The following is a 21,720-nucleotide window of genomic DNA, read 5'->3' as shown; positions in this document are numbered from 1 at the left end:
AGGAAATCTTTACGTATAGAATACTTTTTAAAAAGATGTTGAATTTGAGTCCCGTATATCCCCTCAATAGACCCCCGCAACCCGCGTACAAATCATCAAGACAAAGATATGCATGTGAACAAGGCAAATCGTGAATGCAAGTCAAGACATGCATACAAGACAATGCATGGATATAAGTTAATTATTGCATATAGGACAAATCAGAAATTCAAGGCAAATTATGAATGCAAGGCCAGTCATACATACACGGATATGACACAGGAACTTTATGATAGCGTGTTTAGCATAATATAATCGTATAGAATAAAACAACACCCTTCTATACAAATCTATATGTATATAGTGGTGGGATTGTTTTCTATGCGAATATATTATGCTCAGAAAGCAAACATCGAGTTCCTGTCGGCTATGTGTGCATATAAGGTAAAATATACATACAACTTCAAGGCATGCCATCCATACAAGGCAAGTCAGCCATACAAGGCAGGTTATCCATACAAGGCAGGTTATCCATGCAAGGCAGGTTATCCATACAAGGCAAGTCATCCATACAAGGCAGGTCATCCATACAAGGCAAGTCATCCATACAAGGTAAGTCATCCATACAAGGCAAGTCAGCCATACAAGGCAGGTTATCCATACAAGGCAAGTCATCCATACAAGGCAGGTTATCCATACAAGGCAAGTCATCCATACAAGGCAGGTTATCCATACAAGGCAAGTCATGCATACAAGGCAGGTTATCCATACAAGGCAAGTCATGCATACAAGGCAGGTTATCCATGCAAGGCAAGTCATCCATACAAGGCAGGTCATCCATACAAGGCAAGTCATCCATACAAGGCAAGTCATCCATACAAGGCAAGTTATCCATACAAGGAAAGTCATCCATGCAAGGCAAGTCATCCATACAAGGCAGGTCATCCATACAAGGCAAGTCATCCATACAAGGCAAGTTATCCATACAAGGAAAGTCATCCATACAAGGCAAGTCATCCATACAAGGCAGGTCATCCATACAAGGCAAGTCATCCATACAAGGCAAGTCATCCATACAAGGCAGGTTATCCATGCATGGCAAGTCATGCATACAAGACAAGTTATCCATACAAGGAAAGTCATCCATACAAGGCAGGTTATCCATACAAGGCAAGTCATCCATACAAGGCAGGTCATCAATACAAGGCAAGTCATCCATACAAGGCAAGTCATCCATACAAGGCAGGTCATGCATACAAGGCAAGTCATCCATACAAGGCAGGTCATCCATACAAGGCAGGTTATCCATGCAAGGCAGGTTATCCATACAAGGCAAGTCATGCATACAAGGCAGGTTATCCATACAAGGCAGGTTATCCATACAAGGCAAGTCATGCATACAAGGCAGGTTATCCATGCATGGCAAGTCATGCATACAAGACAAGTCATGCATACAAGACAAGTTATCCATACAAGGCAAGTCATCAATACAAGGCAGGTTATCCATACAAGGCAAGTCATCCATACAAGGCAAGTTAACCATACAAGGCAGGTTATCCATGCATGGCAAGTCATCCATACAAGACAAGTCATGCATACAAGACAAGTTATCCATACAAGGCAAGTCATCAATACAAGGCAAGTCATGCATACAAGGCAAGTCATCCATACAAGGCAGGTTATCCATACAAGGCAGGTTATCCATACAAGGCAAGTCATGCATACAAGGCAAGTCATCAATACAAGGCAAGTCATGCATACAAGGCAAGTCATCCATACAAGGCAAGTCATGCATACAAGGCAAGTCATGCATACCGGGTTAATCATGCATACAAGTCAGCGACGCAGACTGCAAAGTACATTCCACACCGATGCAGTTTGGTAAAGTTTGTTCAAGAATTATCTCCCTTAAAGAAATGCACTCATCGCATGTATCGCATCGACAACATCATTGGATTAATGCATAACCAAATCCAAATGACACCTATCATCATTATCCATTGACATATTAACCATGGCCTAACCAATTTAATACCAAAGTAAATCTATTCTTCTACGTCTAGCCATCAGACGACAAATCATAAAAGAAAATGATTAATTGCATATCCAGGAGCTCTTTATCGGCTTCCTCAGCTGCAATAGATTACGTGGAATCTGAAATTAACACTCATAGACGACATTAAACACACAGCTATCGCATATCGGCATCGTGGGCTGATAAAGGCGACAAATTTACTCTAATAATCTACAGTAATTGGAGTATCGCTATCGGCGAACGACCCTTGTTTACCGAGTAGCCGTTGTGAGGTTGATCTAATGTCCGTAATATGACGTGATTTATTACTATTGTATAATGGAATGGTAATCACTCACTGCTGCATTGGCAAGTCCAAAACACGGCGTGGTCAAGAAGTGACCATTACTACCACAGGTCAGGGACTCTATGATAGAGGTATGGAATCGATAGGCAATATTGTACTACAGGGAACCATGCACTGGGTGATCTTGGCTGCGATACGTCCAAATGCTGTCCTTCTTGCTCGTCTGGAATCAATCAGCGGGGACACTGGAGCCAGTTGACCATTATCTTGAGATAGTCCCGTTACAATCCATTAGCAGACTATATAAACATGCACAGTTGTACATTTTACCGTTATGATACTTATCACTCCTGATGGGAAAAGACCATTCTAGATAGGCTCGTAGACTCCACACGAAAGCTCTTTGATACATCAGTTATTCTTCACAGCGTCCCAAGAGTTTATCAATTAATGATGACTGAGAACACTTACCATTCACCCAGTGCCTTCCCCACTTACTATAAAGTAATATTAGCATAGATAATAACATATATCTGTGTTCATATGTTGCATATAAAACTATTCCCGTACGAGGTAATTCAGATGGCTTTGGTGATAAACAACAGCCTATTGTTTAGGCCTACAATGAAGACTTGTTTTGTCCAGTGTATCATATATTATACACATTTGTGTGTTTGTGCTGCGATTGACACTAGTACCGAAAGGAGTGAGTGACTATTTATTTGCGACGTTATTAACAATATTCCAACAATATCACGGCGGTGGACACCAGAAAGGAACTTCACACAGACACAACTGTCTTCCAGCCGTGGAAATAGTTCCGTGTATACAATGCCATATATCCTCAGGACGGCCGGGGATTACATTTTTGGGGAATTAAGGCTGTATCGGAAATAGGTTAAATTGCCAGTTTCCAGTATGCAGTCACAGAGATAATACGCTGAGGATCTCCAAAATGTATTTTGAACTTTTTTCTTACTCTCTGTTTGGAGGTGCAGAGGGTATACTGTTGACCAGAAGACATATGTCGCATGTTTATCTAAAGTTTGGGTCAGGGATAATGTTTGCTTGAAATAGCTTTGTAGTTATATCACAGCGTGTCAGTTTATGTGAGTGGGGAGTCCGAAGTGATGCAGGTCTTACACCGCTTACCACTTTCGTGATACCCATTAGCACGTGTATGGAATTGAAAATGAATGGCCCTCGATGTTAAAGCGCGCGTTCATGATTAGCGGTGATTTTTGAGTGAGTGAGTGAAATCGAACTCGGGCCTTCGGCGTGACGATTGAACATCTTATAGCTGAGTGCAGACAGGCTGTAATCACGAATAACATCTTCGGTGGATTTTCTTTTACTCTTCTTTTATAACCCTAAACCAAACAGAAACTGTTACTATTATTTATCGTTTACATATTTATATAGAACGGTCGGGTAGCCTTGTGGTTAAAGCGTTCACCTTAATGTCTTTTTTGTGTGAACACTTATACAGACTCCAAAGGGCGTTTTCTATGTGCCTACGTGCAGTTGTCGAGTTCGCCGCTTTCAGCAATATTCCAGCAGTGGGCTTCAAACAGCGTAGCAATATTTGGGAATCAAACCCATTTCTTTGGCGTGACGGGCGAACGTTTTAACCGCTAGGCTACCCTACCGCTCTCAATGGTAGAATGGTAAATGTGCATTATATTTATTAATCTGTTCGCCCAGTTTCACAAGATCGACTCAATTGTACCGACATCTGCGTGAGGTGGCTTTAGGCCAAAAGAAAATCGTGTTCCTCATAATCGCCCGACTCAACTTTCGGTTCCATTCCGCATTTTGTTATTTTCCATTCCGAAGTCCACCTTTTTTACGTAACCTGCCCTGACTACACGCAATACCGTTCGTGATTTTGCAAATCGGGAGCATAATAGATATAACTCGTCTTATATTTTGGAAATCGAAACAATAATTATATTTACAATACGACTAACCTACAATTATATTTTCACAAAGTGATGCCAATCTCATTAAAATCAGATCTTAGTTCTCACTGTCGCTAAACAAAGATCTGAGGATATGCCATTACGGGTCGTGTCAGAACGACCTTTCATGCGACCAATCAGAGCGTCGCTTACCAGATCATGAAAGAGACAGTCGGAATGTGTTTTCTAATCATGCAACCTAGAAAACGTTAACACGGGGTATTCCAGCTACGGCCCATACGACTGATTCCGTCAAAATTATCATCATTAGACATTCTGGAATGTTCGTCTGTTCAGTTTTCAAAATTGTAATCGAGAACTGTGTCAATCATATTTTTCAAATGTAGTCTGAAATGGAAGTCGCCAGGTTAAAACGAGTGCTTTAAGATCGAGAAAGCTGCTTTCTAATTGGCTGATGTTTGTCATTTTAGTGGTTGATCAAAGTTCGCGAAAGGTCGTTCTGACGTGACCCGTGATGGGGTGTCCTCAGTTCTTTGTTTAGCCTCAGCGAGTACTTAGATCTGATTTTAATGAGATTGAAAGTGATGCGAAACAAGATGCTGTAGCCATACACTGTATCATTCCTCGAGAAGGACATTTTGCAGAGATGGAGCGTATAATCCAAGCTTTTATGCAGAGTGGCTGCTGTTGCTCTTGCTTGAATTTATTCTAAAGGAACTACCGTCCTTAACGTCTTCTGTTCATGTATAACTGATTCAATATGCTGGAGCTCATTCCCTTCAAAATAATACATGCATTTCGACTTTTAGCTATTGTGACGTCAAACATCACATCAAAACATGCCAATTACCAACCTTTACGTATGGCATCCGAGCCTGAACGTGTGTGTTAGTATTTATAGATGTTATGAAATTAAAAAAGAAAAATCGCTAGACACAGAAGCTATCGTTCGGGAATATTGCGGTAAGTCTGTCTTCAAGGCGAGGAACTTGTTTGTTTTAAAATATTTTATTGACATATATGGTCAACGGGATTGGGCAAAAGTTATCCAACTTAGGTGACCCTTTCCCTGCTCTATATGTACAGACATTGATTATACATATATATACACATGCGAGGAACTTTGAGGGCTATATAAGCTATTGGACACATTATGTGAACTGCTCGCATGGTACAACTATTGTGCAGTCAGCTGCATAACAATCATATCACAGTGGTCAACAGTCGGCTGGCCAGTGGTCCGTCACATGTATAGTATGACCCTTGACCTACCCCGTGGCCGTGTGGTATCCAAATGGTTAAAACGTTCACTAATCACACCATATCCCCGGACTCGATTGTACATGTGTGTTGCCTATCTCAAGGGTTCCTTGCCGTGGTATGTCTGGGATATTGTCACAAAAGGCGTAAAACTCACTGACTGACTCACCCACCCATCCACCTATTCACTCACTCACTCATTCTCCTGTCCGAAAAAGTTTATATTGTAAATAAGCATTCTGGTCATAAACAATCCATTGTTTAGTACTTCAATCCTCAGTTGTTACCGGCCATACAATGTCCTTGATGGTCAAACACCTCCGAAAGACAAAACATTATTCATAACGTTCAAATGCCAGTACAACACGTTTTACAATTCCTAGCCGGAATTCCAAACAATGCCAGTTAGAAAAACTCGAAATGTTTCACTTTTTATTAGTAATGCATTGAAAACGCTCATACGAGTTCAGTTTCAAATGAAATTCGATATTCGATATAATTGTGAACACGACATATAAGAAAATATGTAAAACATGACACATAATGCATAATACGTTTTTGAAATATATATATTGATTTTGTTTTGTTACTGAAACATCGACACGTATGGAGAAAAACATTCTTTTTGTTCAGTTTTAGTCAGTGTGTCATCGCATTGTAAACTAACTGCCGGGCAAAAGAAAGTATACATTTGAAAATTGGATTCTTAAACAAATTACAAACGCTATCAAAACGTTACAAGGCTAAAAACAGTCAGAAACAAGGCATTTCCTTCATCACAGTGACTCAATCTAAAAAAAACAACGTCAACCACAAACAAAAACCAGCTTGAAGTATCCGCCGAAACAGATTCCGCTGGGTGAGTGAGTGAGTGAGTTGGGTTTTACGCCGCTTTTAACAGTATTCCAGTTATATCACGGCGTGTCAGCTTAATGTGGGAGGAAAGTGATGCAGGTCTCAGACGTTTACCGCTTCGGTGAAACCCACGAGCACGGGTATGGTGCTGACAAACCTAGAAACATAATCAGGGCGAACCGGGATTCGAACCCACAATCATAGGTTTCTGGCGTGCCCAAGGGATGCAACTCTGCACAGCGAATCGCGGCGCCTTGGACGACTGGGCCACCCGTACCCCCTGATTCCGCTGGGAGTGAAATGCAGTGGTGAAATTATATGAATGGATCACTGAATCAGTTCTGGCATCAGGTGCTTGCGAAACGAGTAAGCATGTCCTACCCCACTGGTTGCCACCGCCGCTCACAATTTCCATAAAACGGGTGAGTGTCTGTTATTTGCCCGACGCAGCACAGCAGCACTCCTGTCATATGACGGCGGCATATAAAACAATCCATGTAGTACCTAGCCAGTATTTACATTCAAATGGCTGACGCCATTCAGCACAGTCGTAGTAAAAAGGGACATGAAGTATTCATATCATGGCACATCAGGTCAGATATAATTATCCTTCCAGAAAAGAAGGTTCATGATTGCTATTCTGGTTTTCAGATCACCATACATATAGAATCGATCAAATGATGCGGGTATAATTCCTTGTAGGAATATTCATTATCTTGACATCAGTGAAAGTCAGCGTTACTGCATCATTGATAATATTGTGAGGACCTAGTTACTGGGCATTTGGCCGAAATGGTCAACTTATTGGTCAGCATAGCTACTTAACTCGAAATGACAAACTGTTATTAACGACCTGCCTCAGTTCCTTGAATGATTTATTACACCGCTTGGGAACTGAAGTACGAAATATAAGTTGAATTTCAGAATCAATGCTCACCGATACATGTACATAATTGTGTTGACCCACATGTATCGAGTCAATTGTTGGGCTAATCATGTTTGTTCCATGGTCTTAGACTAACATCTCGTCTCTGAAATGAACATATTTTACAGAAAAAAACAGTTGCTAAATTATAGTTATAAAATGTAATAAAAAAGGAGCCAAAAGACGTTGAACTATCTGACCACGTCAAACAATCTGACCATGTTAATCCATCTGACTATGTCAAACCATCTGACCGTGTTAAACCATCTGACCATATTAAACCATCTGACCATGTTACACTATCTGACCATGTTAAACAATCTGACCTTGTTAAACCATCTGACCATGTTAAACCATCTGACAAAGGCAATCCATCTCACCATGTCAAACCATCTGACCGTGTTAAACCATCTGACCATATTAAACCATCTGACCATGTTAAACAATCTGACCATGTTAAACCATCTGATCACGTCAAACCATCTGACCATATTAAACCATCTGACCAAGGCAATCCATCTGACCATGTAAATCCATCTGACCATGTTAAACCATCTGACCAAGGCAATCCATCTGGCCATGTCAACCCTTTTGACCATGTAAATCCATCTGACCATGTCAATCCTTCTGACCATGTAAATCCATCTGACCATGTCAAACAATCTGACCATTTGAGGTTATTTATCTGTTTAACCATGTCGACCTCATGTTTACTTTCTGACCAGTTGATGTCTAGTAAGGTCTCAATGCTAAACTACGTGCTGTTCATGGTCGGAGTGCGTCTGCCCCAAAACATAGAATCCATTTGGAAACGTCCCTTGACTGGAGAGGTCTTCACTTAAAGTAATTGCTAAGGGTTATCAAGGGCGTATATGTACTGTGACAGATGCCAGCACACGAATAAGCAGAAAGGTTGCATTAAGTCCGGGACTTGTGAGAGAGGAGATTAAAGCATGGGTCGTTGGGGAGAAGGGGTGAGGCGTGTGTCTTTTATTTAGAGTGGGGTAATAATCCTCAAATGGAGTGAATTGGAAATTTGTAGCAACGTAAATATTGACATAATTCCCCATGGTACCTGATTCCGAGGCACATCGGTCGATAACTGAAAGTAAAAGTGGAATATTTTTTTATTGATTATCCTCACAACATTTAAGGGATTAAGGAGCACGGGTGGTCCAGTCGATTAACGCGCCACAATTCGTTGTACTGAGTTGCGTCCCTTGGGCAAGCCACCAACCTGTGAATGTGGGTTCGAATCCCGGTTCGCCCTCATTGTGTTTCTAGGTTTGTCAGCACCATATCCGTGCTCCTGGGTTTCATAAAAGCGGTAAACGTCAGAGACCTGCTTCACTTCGGGCTTTTCTCCCACATCAAGCTGACACGCCGTGATATAAATGAAATATTGTTCAAAGCAGCGTTAAACCCAACTTACTCACTTTAAGAGGTTATGCTACTTCCTTTACTAACATATAACGTGCGAACTCTACATGCAAGAAACCGCCCCTGTGGTGTAGTGAATAGAGCGTCTGTTCGTCTGTGGTTCGATCCTCTGGCCGATGATGTGGGTGTCAATGTTAAACTGCAGCATGTTCTCTCAGTGGGCCAACAATATGAAACCGGTTTAAGTCCGGACTGGAACAAGAACAGACACAGAACAGCTTTCCGTCCCAGAATGACGCAAGTCGTTGACGTTTACTCCTTGGGTGAAACGACCCGTGAAGATGCGGGTTAGAATGTTTCTTCAGCAACTCATTTTTGTATTTTGTTCGTTGTTAAACGCCGCACTCAGCAATATTCCAGCTATATGACGGCGGTCTGTAAGTAACCGAATCTGGACCAGACAATCCAGTAATTGACATAATGAGCATCGACCCACGCAATTGGGGTACGAAGACATGCATCAACCAAGTCAGCGAGTCTGACCACCCGATCACCCGCTTACGACAAGCATAATTGAAAGCGTAAGAGGCGATTAGACTCGCTAACGGGATCGGGCGATTAGACTTACTGACTTGGTAGATGCATGTCATCATATCCAAACTGCCAGGGTCGATGCTCATGATATCAACAACTGACTAACAAAACAAAACTTTGGGTGAAACCCAAGCAAAGAATTGCATTATGGGCGTATCTTGGATTCGAACTCTTAATCAACGAATCCTTGTAACACCAAGGGACGCAACTCTGCTAAGTGAATAACAGCAGGTAAGACGACAAAGCCACCAAGCCCTCGCTTCGTAACAATGCGGGTTTCAGTAAAGTTGCTGGGTAAAGTCAGTTAAGTCTTCATGACATTTCTACTGTAAATGCCGTTCGTGCTTTGAGATTTTTCTTAGGGTTGGGTAAATACGCTCCAAATGATGCTGTTAATGGAGATAGGGGATGGATTCCTCCGATAGTTAGACAGTGGATGTGTATTGTCAGACAGTATTGTCGTTTTACTAGAATTTGCTTTAGATTGAATGGGCATGTTTTTATGTAGTCTGAACGGTATGCCGGTGGACGTGGGAAAAACTGGATTTTTTGTGTGAGGGCTAAGCTGAACGAATGAGGTCTGAATATTTCTGAGAATGTAAGCGTGAAAAATGTAGTTTTTTACGTGTGCATGATATGTGCATGGGAAAGTATGTGTCTGATAAACTGTTATGCAAGTCTGGCGGAAGAACGGGTAGTAATAAATTTCCTATGTATAGAGTGTTTAAAGATGTGTATGGGTGTGAAAGTTATGTATGTGTGTATATGCCTCGTTCTTACCGCTTTGTCTTCTCCAAATTTAGATCAAGTACTGCACCTCTAAAGTTGGAAACAGATATACGAATATGAATGTGAATGAAAGAGTGTGTTAAGGAAAGTATTGAGAATGAATGTCATATATTGCTGGATTTCCCTGTGTACGAGTTATGTGATACTGATAAACTTATTTTACTTTTTAAGTATTATGTATATTTTACAGCCCAAACCTGCTTTTTAATTCTCCAACGATGAAAATTTATTTCATATGGCTAGTGACCAGTAGTATATTTTACATACCCCTTTTACACTAATATATTTATGCTGTATATACTGTGATATATTTTAAGTCTCTCGTAACCCTTAACGGGTGACTCACTTATATGTACTATTATATGTATCTATGTAAATAGTTTTTTGTGAAGTGAGATTCAAATAAACACTCTGTCTGGGTATTAACACAAAACGTATCAGGCAGGTTATTGAAAAGCGCCAACACAGCACATTTCTTTCACAAGAAAACGATCATCACGCCTCTATGAAATCAAACATCCTACGATGAAGTTCACCAAATGTTGTTTATATAATACTTCAAGGTTTTATCATCGTATGTTTTTGTGCTTGATTTCCGATCGTGATCATTGTCTGCGCGTGTCTCGTTTGACGTCATTGACAGTGGCCCACACACAACGATCTACATTGTTCTTATTGTGCTTCTGAATCGATGTGAGCGGCCGGACCGCGCTCACAATGCAATCCTACCAGCCCCTGCTGCTTAACAGATATATTGGCGTACAGTTTCCACACTACTGAAAGCGGTGTGTGTTAATGCATGCATTATATAGACATGGGAATATGTTGACACCACGCTAGATATTTCCATATATACTAGCTTTTTAGAAAATAACACCCTGTTTTATTTTCTGAAATGTTTTCATATTGACTAAAAGATACTGGATACTTCCCTGGAAGATAAAGATATTATTGGAGAATAATAAGGTGGGTTCCTAAAAAATCCTTCGCACTGTGGACAATATATTCATTTTACAGGCATTAGTACAGAAACACCTTACACATCAAAATGGTAAATTTTACTGCACTTTCGTAGATTTTAAGACAGCATTTGGTATGGCGAATAGAAATAAGTTGATGTTGTTACTATTAAACAATGTCATTCACGGTAAGTTCTATAGAGTTATTCAGAGTATCTATAGTCATGTTATATCTGCAGTGTCTGCGGGTAAGGGAAACACATTACTTGAGTATTTTACGGGTTCTGTTGATGCACGACAAGGATGTACTCTCAGTATTAAGTGATTAGTTGAATTTATTAATTCTAGGTTAAACAATGGTGTGTTTATATCAGAGGAAATGTACAACATAATTTGTTTTGTTATTTGCAGATGACTTAATACTGACAGCAGATTCTACTGTAAAATTACAAAGACGATTGTATCAATTGCAAGAATACTATCAAATACAGGGAATGGAAAAAAACCCAAATATTATTGTTTTAAAAAATGGTGGCAGACTCTCTAGATACGAAAAATGAACCTATAATAATGTACCACTTAAGACTGTAAGCGCCGATACATATCTGGATCTGATGATGACTCTTAAGTTAATTTGGACTCCAGCTTCTAATACCTTGCAGTACAGGCAAGTAAAGCACTGTAATACTATCAAAATGCTTGTGCATGAATAAAATAGATGCACTACAACGCAAAAGTCTTTTACTTTGTTTTGCAAAATTTCTGCGGTGACCACGCAGAATGTTTGTAATTTTTTCGCGTAGCTACGCAAACACTCTGCGGAGCTACTGCGGAGCTACTGCGGAGTATCTGTGTAACTAATTGCCTCTTTTGTAGGACCAATTAGTTTCATGACCCCAGGGTGTCGGCACAAGCGTGGTGTTGGAAGACAAGTTATACATGTACATCCCATATGATGATTGTTTTTCACTATTCATATTCTAATTTAATTCATAGTACCACACCATTAAAGTAATACTTAAAAGTTAACTGAAAAATGACTTCAAATGTTACGTACAATAGCTTGAACGAGAACAGATAATGAATTACACATAGATTATTAAATTATTGTCTCTTATCAGTCGCTACGTTTGTAGTGTGTGCATTGCACAAAGAAGAATTTTGTCTGTCATCTTGCAGATTTACACTCACAATGTGTTCATGCGAATTAGTAACGAGAATAATTGATTATCATGAATCATGCAGTTAAAGTTATACATATACATGAACATGGTAAATGTATTCACTTCAAAGTCGTATACGACCTTCGACCTTCGCGAGCGAGCTGATTGATCCAGGTCCATTGGAACGAAATGTAGGACGGATGTATAAGTTTTTGGTGTTTGTAAAATACATGTAGGTTTGTTCAATGTGATTATAAAACGAATTTCTTTTTAATTCTCTCCATTCAAAACGTCTTCGGAAATTAAATTATGCTTGAGAAAAAGAGCTGACTTGATGGGAAATGTGACGTTAGCCAGCTGAGACTGTACATGTGGATACACATTGCACCGATTACAGCACACACACACACACACACACACACACACACACACACACACACACACACACACACACACACACACACACACACACACACACACACACACACACACACACACACACACACACACACACAACCATAACAAGATAAATAAACAAATACATAATCATAATACAGACACTAAACATGATACACACACACACCACGTACATACACTGATCCATACACAACTCAAAATAGATACACTGATACATTCAGCACCATAATCAATTTGACTGATAAACTCATAAACTGTTAGATGCATTGCCTAACAGATAGATGTACATTTATACACCTAAACATATACCCACTGGTGCATGTACCTACATATGGCCACGATATAAACAGATATAATCGTATCAACATATATGTAGACATGTTTATTGTTCGCAATGGATAAGGTAATTGAACACCTTTACGTTTCAAATTCCACAGGTATCTGTCACATTCATTAAGTTTTTGTACGCTTATGATTTTTGTCCTGGTCATGTGACACTGATGGAACCGTTTGAGACTTATGATATTTATTAAAACAAAACTACTTTCTAATCACCAAATGACCCCCTACATTCCCTATTGCCCCGATACACCTGGTTGGAGTTTCATATTACATATTTTGTTTGCAGTATTTAATAACACTATGTAGTTTCATATTATTGCAGGCAGCTGATGCCCAAATGCGACATCAGTATATATTTCCTTAAGATTAGGATTCATATTTTTCCATGGCCACTTCAGACCACGTTCCCGCTAGACAACGAATATGTCATGTAATATATAACTAAATTAGGCCCAGTGTGCTGACACTTGCAGAACGAGGGCGAGTAGTGTTCAGTTTAATCAAGCTGCGCTAATGTGTATATCCCGAACCAAAATGGTTGTGAATGTCACATGCTGAGCTATTGGACATAACTGCAAGTTTTATGTGAAGATTGCCACTGCATATTTGCCATGAAGATCACCACCGCATGTTTTACAATCGTGCAACTGTACAATCGCCATTGCTTTTGGCAGAGATGTCTTAGGAATAATGAAAGTAAATTGTCGCTTCTTTTTACATGAAGATCACCACATCATCTCATTCTCTCTTGTGCCATTTTGTTTTTCTATATAGATAGATATTGAATAACTATATACACATTTGTCCGTCTTCATTTGTTCCTTCCTTGGATCCGACCTCGACAGCTTCACTGATGTCCAACTTCAGCAGTAATGACACTTAATTTCAAATGTTTCCCAGACAGCTGACGACCTACAGCAGAAATAACAGAACTATGTAGTTTCAAATGTATTCCAGACAACCGTCGGCCAATACACAACGTTATCAAGTTGCGAGCGCATGTTCGAATCTCCAGGAATGACATCATGAAAGAACAATGTGTTATTGTGTAATAAACTATGTAGTTTCAAATGTATTCCAGACAGTCGTTTGTTTCTTATTTAACGCCGTTCTCGACAATATTGCAGCAATATGTCGGCGGCTCCAGACAACTGGTGTCCAACTGCGGCAATAATCACCCCATTCAATAGCATATGTATTTCCACACAGCTGCAGCAATAACGACCGACTGGGACTTTATGGTTACATGAAAATATCGACCCATTTGGTTAGTACGATCTCTACCTTGTATGTGTGGAGTCATTAGTGTCCTTCATTAGCAATCAGTTGATCGAGGAATGTGTAAGAATCGAAAAGGTTATAATCTCCGACTCCGAGATTAATGAATAAAACAGCCTATCCATATGTAAAATATTTGATGGACAGTGCTACTACGTGTACAATACATTAAAAATATTTATCGAAATGCGCTGAAATTTCTAATGAGGATGTGAATAAGAGAAAGTGACTTAATAATCCCTACTAAACAAAACTGTTGATAAACTCAAAATCATATCTGTCGGAGACATCCCAAGAAACTTGCCCACTTTTATTCATTATTATATCAAGTACAATTTAAAATACTTTAGTGTCGCATTTTCAAGAGGAAAGGGTATGCACACAAAGAATTATATGCTTCAGGTTGTGCACGTAAAACTTGGCATCCTTATTCTAATTTTCATAATGCTTCACACAGATGGTATATCTGAATTTGTAATGTGTAGATGAAAGCATACATATATATATATGTATGTAATGTATGTATATATATATATATATATATATATATATAAAATGAGGTAAATGTTCACTCGGTGTACATGTAATATATAATAAAATAATAAATTATAATTTATGTATGAAACTGATATAAAGAAGATGATGGACTAACGTGGACTTTATTATTTTATTTTATATATATATATATATATATATATATATATATATATATATATATATATATATATATATATATATATACAGGCTAAGTATCTGCCAACAGCAACACCTGACTCTGTTCACCGCACAGGGCAAAAAAAAAGATGTACTTGCATATGCAAAACATATCATGATACGGCTAGGTCATCAGCTATAACAGACATTGTTTGTTCGCACACGTGACCAAACATACAGTGAAAAGGGTATGTCAAATGTGTATATAATAAACAGTTTTTGAGGAGTACATGTAATGCACTTCATATCGTTATCAGCGTTAACTGCGTGACCACACAAATCAGGACGTCCCTCCATACATGTACTTTGTGTGTGTGTGTTTTAACTAAGTAAATATACATGTACATACATCAACTGTACTAAAATCAAAGTCAAAGTGGTATTTGTCATACCATTACATACGTATATGCTAACACATGTAGATGTGTACCAGACAAGAGACACAATGCAAGTTGATCATAAATCATGTATTCGTGTCAAAAAGAATATTTAATGACAACATTGTTATAACAGGAATATTTTACAAACCCGTGTTTACATGTATTTATCAAATGTACCTGCAATCCACTCAGAGTGGCATCATAATATACATTGTACATGTATGGAGAGTATTTTTGCCATGCTCCTCACGGATTGAAGGCGTGATAGTCCCATAAAACTCCTAATTAGTGCCATAAGACAATAAAATAGTTTTTGCGAATTATTCGCAAATTGTTTGGAACTTATCTGCAGATGTTTCGCAATTGTACTGCAGAACGCGATAACACACATTTGCGTTTCAGTGTATGTTAATAATGCCTGTCAAATATTTTCCCCTTAAAGTGTACCGATATTGCTGTACGGTAGTAAGCTGTGGGCATCCACTCAACAGGAAACTATAAAGAAATTATGCATAGAGAATTTTGTATATTTGTTTTAAATACACAGTCTTGCTTGTCAAATGCTATTGTGTTACAGATATCCACTCAACACAAAATATTATTTCATATGTATAAAATATTGGTTACGTGTTTTATCTATGCCCACATGTACACATCCGCCTCAGTGTTATCGAATGCTATATGATACATGTGATAGAAAATGGTTAAATTGGGCATCTCATATTTGAGAAATGTGCTGTTTAGTTACGCAAAGGTACATGTAATGTCAGTAATGAAGACTCTCTGTTCGCCCTGTTGAAATGGTGTGAAATGGCGTTTCAATGCTAAAGTTGCAAGTTGTTAGATGTAAATGTTTATCACTGGTAAAAGAATCAAAATCAATGCGAATCTGAGATTAGAACCCCTGGTCAGTTGCTCCTGACACGGCTTCGGAATTGCTATCTTAGAACTACGATGATTGTAAGTTGTAAACAATTAATGTAAATACATAAAAACAAATTTCCTCGAAAAAAATGAAACCAGGGCTCATGTGCACAAACCGACCACAGCACTAACATAAACGTTATTCTCCAAGAAATGGTTTTGTGTATTAATGTTGTTTCAAGGATGATACTGTTTTGTCACTTTCATTCGGTGGGGCAAGATCAAGACCCGGAAACTCTCAGGACTTAAGATTTGCACATCCATCCACCTACTCTCCGCAACCAGCGTTGCTTACCTTCGCTTGCTTAGAGACAAGCGTGATGTACACAAGTGTACAGGAGCATGCCATGCACTTAACCCGCATTGTAAATCTCGATGATTTGAACTGAAAAAAAAGAAGGAAATGTTTAACGAGCATCGTCGCATCCTATGCACTTTTTTTGCTTTGTTGGTTTTCTTGGTGGGATAAGCTAAAAGCATCCCCCCCCCCCCCTCATCATTTTTGTTTCCATTAAAAAAATGCCCCCCCCCCCCATCCCTTCTCCTTTTTGAGAAATAAATGTACCCGAGAAATATTAATTTCCGTTTTAATTGCTTCTGATGTAGTACTTACTGATTGCTAAAGGTACAACTGAAAATACAAATTGATACCGTAAGTTTGAATACACACCTTATAATATCCGAAACAATATTTGACTTTCTAGGTTGCTGAAAAAATATCCTTTGCCAACATCTTCAAAGAAACAATATCCAATAGAAATATAGCAGAGTCGATTGTACGACTTTAGCATGACTATGTGTTTATGAATCACTATCAAATAGCAATGATACTAGGTTTTCGCGAAAAGGTGAACGTATCCTGCCCCACCGAGGCACTTGCCAAGGCAAGTCAATTGTTCACCTAAAATACACGGGAACATATGGTACAAGTCAAAATGGGGAAATGCATCGGACATCACTTTTGTCACCGATGCGTCCAAATTTGAAAATGTCCTCCACATGTCTACCATAAAACGTTTTGAAAGCTTTACTGAAACCTTGAAGGACATTTTTCAGAGTGACTGCGATGGAGTGACGCATATCGAAGACGTTGGTAAACAAATACAACGAGTACCGCTATTCGTCTGAAAGACGTTGGGGAGCGACAAAACAAGATGACTGTATGAAACAACAAAACGTCAATTCGGAGTAGGTGAGTGAGTGAGTGAGTGGGTTTACACCGCAACATTTCAGCAATATCACACCAGAAATTGGGCTCTCGTCATGAAGAAAAACGCTTTAACCACTAAGCTAAGCCCCAAATCGTTACAGGAACCAAATTCGCGGATCCATACAATATCGACTTCTATTTCTCAATTCCTAGGAGGGGCGGTCGGGGTAGCCTAGTGGTTAAAGCGTTCACTTGTCACGCCGAAGACCCGGGTTCGATTCACGACATGGATACAATGTGTGAAGCTCATGTATGGTGTCCCCCGCCGTGATATTGCTGGATATTGCTAAAAGCGGCGTAAAACCATACTCACTCACTCACTCACTCACTCAATTCCTATGACGACACAATCCGTCCCCAAATGACATGTTGTTCATCTTTAGTTAACGGTACAATTTGACAACAGATCCAGTAGCTGCATCACTGCGGCAAGATTAACTACAAACACATTTACATAAATATAGACGGGTGCTCTTCCACATCCATATTCCAATAAGTCACACTGATTCTGATAGTAAAAGACGGTCATTATTAACAAAATTGATATCATAATTAATTTGATTAATATCCGAATCGATACTTGGACATCTGTGGTATAAACAAACCTGTATCCGATTGAAGATTGCTTGCGAGGGCTCAACATGATTTTGCTACGCTTAACAAAAATTTGTATTAAATAGCGGATAGTCGATCGCTTGATAGCGATAATGCCATCGCTAAATGGAAACATCTAACATTTGGTCAGGCTTATCAATACTACCTAATACATGCACTGGTCATTGGCGCTTGATCCGAATTAGCTATCCCTAAGTTTGACCACCGACGGTAAAAAAATCGATGCCGGTTCTACATTTTCATCTTAAAAGTTGCAATCAGGTGGTCACTATTGACAGATAACAGAAAATCCTGGTTTAATTTAGGCCAGCAGACTTGACGCGATCTCTACCACATTAATGCATGGATCATTTGGCCTCAATGTAAGCGATGACTATTTACGTCTCACACAAGACGGTATGGCCGTGACTTTCGCAGGCTATTTACACTTACGTGGGCACTTTTGCAATAATGTACTCCTCATGCTGGGGAAAATGATAACTGCGTGTCTGGAATGTTTTGATGAAGTCCACGACCTTGAGATATGACGGTGATCTTTTGCGCTTATTGGTTCAAATTATGCAATCGATTTTGGCAACTTGGTCAAGACTTGCGCGTGGTATGGTGTGGCTGACTTGTGATGAAGTTGTTCTCTCCAGTCATATATTTACATTAAATCAAACATTCTCGAGGTCGTGTGATATTTGGTTGTTTTTTTCCTTGTTTAATACCGCACTCAACAATATTATAGTTATATCATTGCGGCCCATTCCTACCCAGAATCCCCACTCGATGTGATATTCACGTCATATATATTTTAAATGCTTTTATATTATTTTGATCAAACCAATTATTGATTCATAACATGATGAATTTCTGCATTTGCATTCAATTGAATGCATACTCGTTTCCCTACCAGTGATTGGGCTTATTTGATACGCCCTTAAAATATGATAATGACACTGAGATATTTAGATTTTCGTGCAAATGCAGTCCCGTTAATATGGACGGCCCTGTTCCTATTGAAACAGTCGTTATTAACGCATTTCCATATAAACTGACTATGGTGACATAAGAAGTTCCTGAGTGAAAACCTGAGTGAGTACCTCAGTGAGTACCTGAGCACCTGAGTGAGTATCTGAGTGAGTACCTCAGTGAGTACCTCAGTGAGTACCTCAGTGAGTACCTCAGTGAGTACCTGAACACCTGAGTATCTGAGTGAGTTCGTGAGTGAGTACCTCAGTGAGTACCTGAACACCTGAGTGAGTATCTGAGTACCTCAGTGAGTACCTGAACACCTGAGTGAGTATCTGAGTGAGTACCTGAATGAGTTCCTTAATGAGTTCCTGAATGAGTTCCTGAATGAGTACCCGAGTGAGGGTCTGAGTGAGTTCCTGAGTGAGTACCCGAGTTAGTTACTGAGTGATATCCTGAGTGAGTACGTAAGTTCGTGAGTTCGTGAGTGAGTTCCTTAGTGGGTACCTGAATGGTTTTCCGAGTGAGTGATATCCTGAGTGAGTTCCTGAGTAAGTCCCTGGGTGAGTTTTTGAGTGAGTCCCCTGGTGAGTACATGAATGGGTTCCTAATTGAGTACCTGAGTGAGTACCCGAGTGGGTACCTGAGTGAGTTCCTGAGTGAGTACCCGAGTTAGTGCCCGAGTGAGTACCTGAATGGGTTCCAAAGTGAGTGCCCGAGGGAGGACCCGATTGCTTTCCTATGTGTGTAACTGGATGGGTACGTGATGAGTACGTGAGTGAGTACCTGAGTGAGTTCCTGAGTGAGTACCTGAGTTAGTAGTACCCGAGTGAGTTCCTGAGTGAGTTCCTGAGCGAGATCCTGAGTGAGTTGCTGAGTGAGTTCCTGAGTAGGGTCCTGTGTGAGTCCCTGGGTGAGTACCTGAGTGGGTTCCTGAGTGAGTTCCTGAGTGAGGTCCTGAGTGGGTTCCTGGGTGAGTACCTGAGTGAGTTCCTGAGTGAGTTCTGAGTAGGGTCCTGAGTGAGCTCCTGAGTGAGCTCCTGAGTGAGTACCTGAGTGAGTTCCTGAGTGAGTTCCTGAGTGGGTTCCTGAGTGAGTACCTGAGTGAGTTCCTGAGTGAGTACCTGAGTTAGTAGTACCCGAGTGAGTTCCTGAGTGAGTTCTGAATGAGCTCCTGAGTGAGCTCCTGAGTGAGTTCCTAAGTGAGTTCCTGAGTGAGTTCCTGAGTGGGTTCCTGAGTGAGTACCTGAGTGAGTTCCTGAGTGAGTACCTGAGTGAGTTCCTGAGTGGGTTCCTGAGTGAGTACCTGAGTGAGTTCCTGAGTGGGTTCCTGAGTGAGGTCCTGAGTGAGTACCTGAGTGAGTTCCTGAGTGAGTTCCTGAGTGAGTTCCTGAGTGAGTTCCTGAGTGAGTACCTGAGTGAGTTCCTGAGTGAGTTCCTGAGTGGGTTCCTGAGTGAGTACCTGAGTGAGTTCCTGAGTGGCTTCCTGAGTGAGTTCCTGAGCGAGGTCCTGACTGAGGTCCTGAGTGAGGGAAGGGGGTGAGCGAGTTGGATGTTGGAGAAATGTGTTGTGCCGACAAACATAGAAAGGAAATATACAATGGCCAAATGGGCATTCGAACCCATGATATCAGGTTTCTGGCTCGACTGATTAATGGAACTCTGCATAGCGAATTGAAGCAAATCTGATGACTGGGGTGCATATGGACACATTTAGGTCGTGAAGGTATTCATCGGGAATGGGAGATTATGTCCACACAAAACACGTGAGAAGAGTGCACCCATTTCTTTAGTGGACAGAGCGTCGGCACTGAAAACGGAAGGTCAGTGACTCGTCACACCAAAAGACTTTAAAAGATAGTACTTGTTGGTAGGAGGATAAAACAAAACTGGTCGGCTCGGAGTCAGTATATGTGAAATAATCTTGAACACGACATTAAACCCCAATTCACACCATTTCAAACTGCACAAACCACCCACTAAACCAAATACCACAGGATACGCATTTCACAACAAACAATAGGCCATGTCCTCTTTCTCCTTTTATGTGACACTTCTACATGATATATTGCTGAACTATTGCTAAAACGGCGTAAAACCATACGCACACACTTACCACAAATGAATATTTTCCAAAAAATAAATATCATATTATAATTAATAAAGGACATTTTGTGTAAAAGCATACTCATTCACTCAATATTTCATTATAGAATCGAATCGAGTTTAATCAAATCAATACAGCGGCGTAAAACCATACTCACTCACTTTCTCACTATTGATGTAGCAACAAATTCAAGTTTGGATTCTCATCATCATCCCTCAGTGGGATACGCGTGCTACTGTGAGATGCTCATATTGGATATATAACAGAGGTTCTTGCATTATCTCTGTATTGTTCTTATGGTAGAAAGAGGATCATTTGCTCTATACAATAAATACAACACATAATAACAACGGCCATCTTCCAGTACCAAATGGGGAAGCTAATTACACGGCAATAACCCCTAAGAAGAAATCAGATCCCAATGTTTACCAAGTAACGGCTTTGACATATATACATTTCCAATGAGAAAAAGAGACATTTGGGAAACAACACCTAACGCCTTTTATAGCAACAAGCACAACGACCACTCTGAACCAAAGGGGATGAAGGCGGACAAGAATAAATACTGAAACAGAATCCGCGTGCTGTGCCACCAATACCCATTTCATGTCAATATTTCCATAATTCCAAAA

The sequence above is a fragment of the Haliotis cracherodii genome, unplaced genomic scaffold (assembly GCF_022045235.1).
Source record: "Haliotis cracherodii isolate W230 unplaced genomic scaffold, xgHalCrac1.p SCAF_9, whole genome shotgun sequence".
NCBI lineage: Eukaryota > Metazoa > Mollusca > Gastropoda > Lepetellida > Haliotidae > Haliotis > Haliotis cracherodii.
This window is presented reverse-complemented; position numbering follows the sequence as displayed.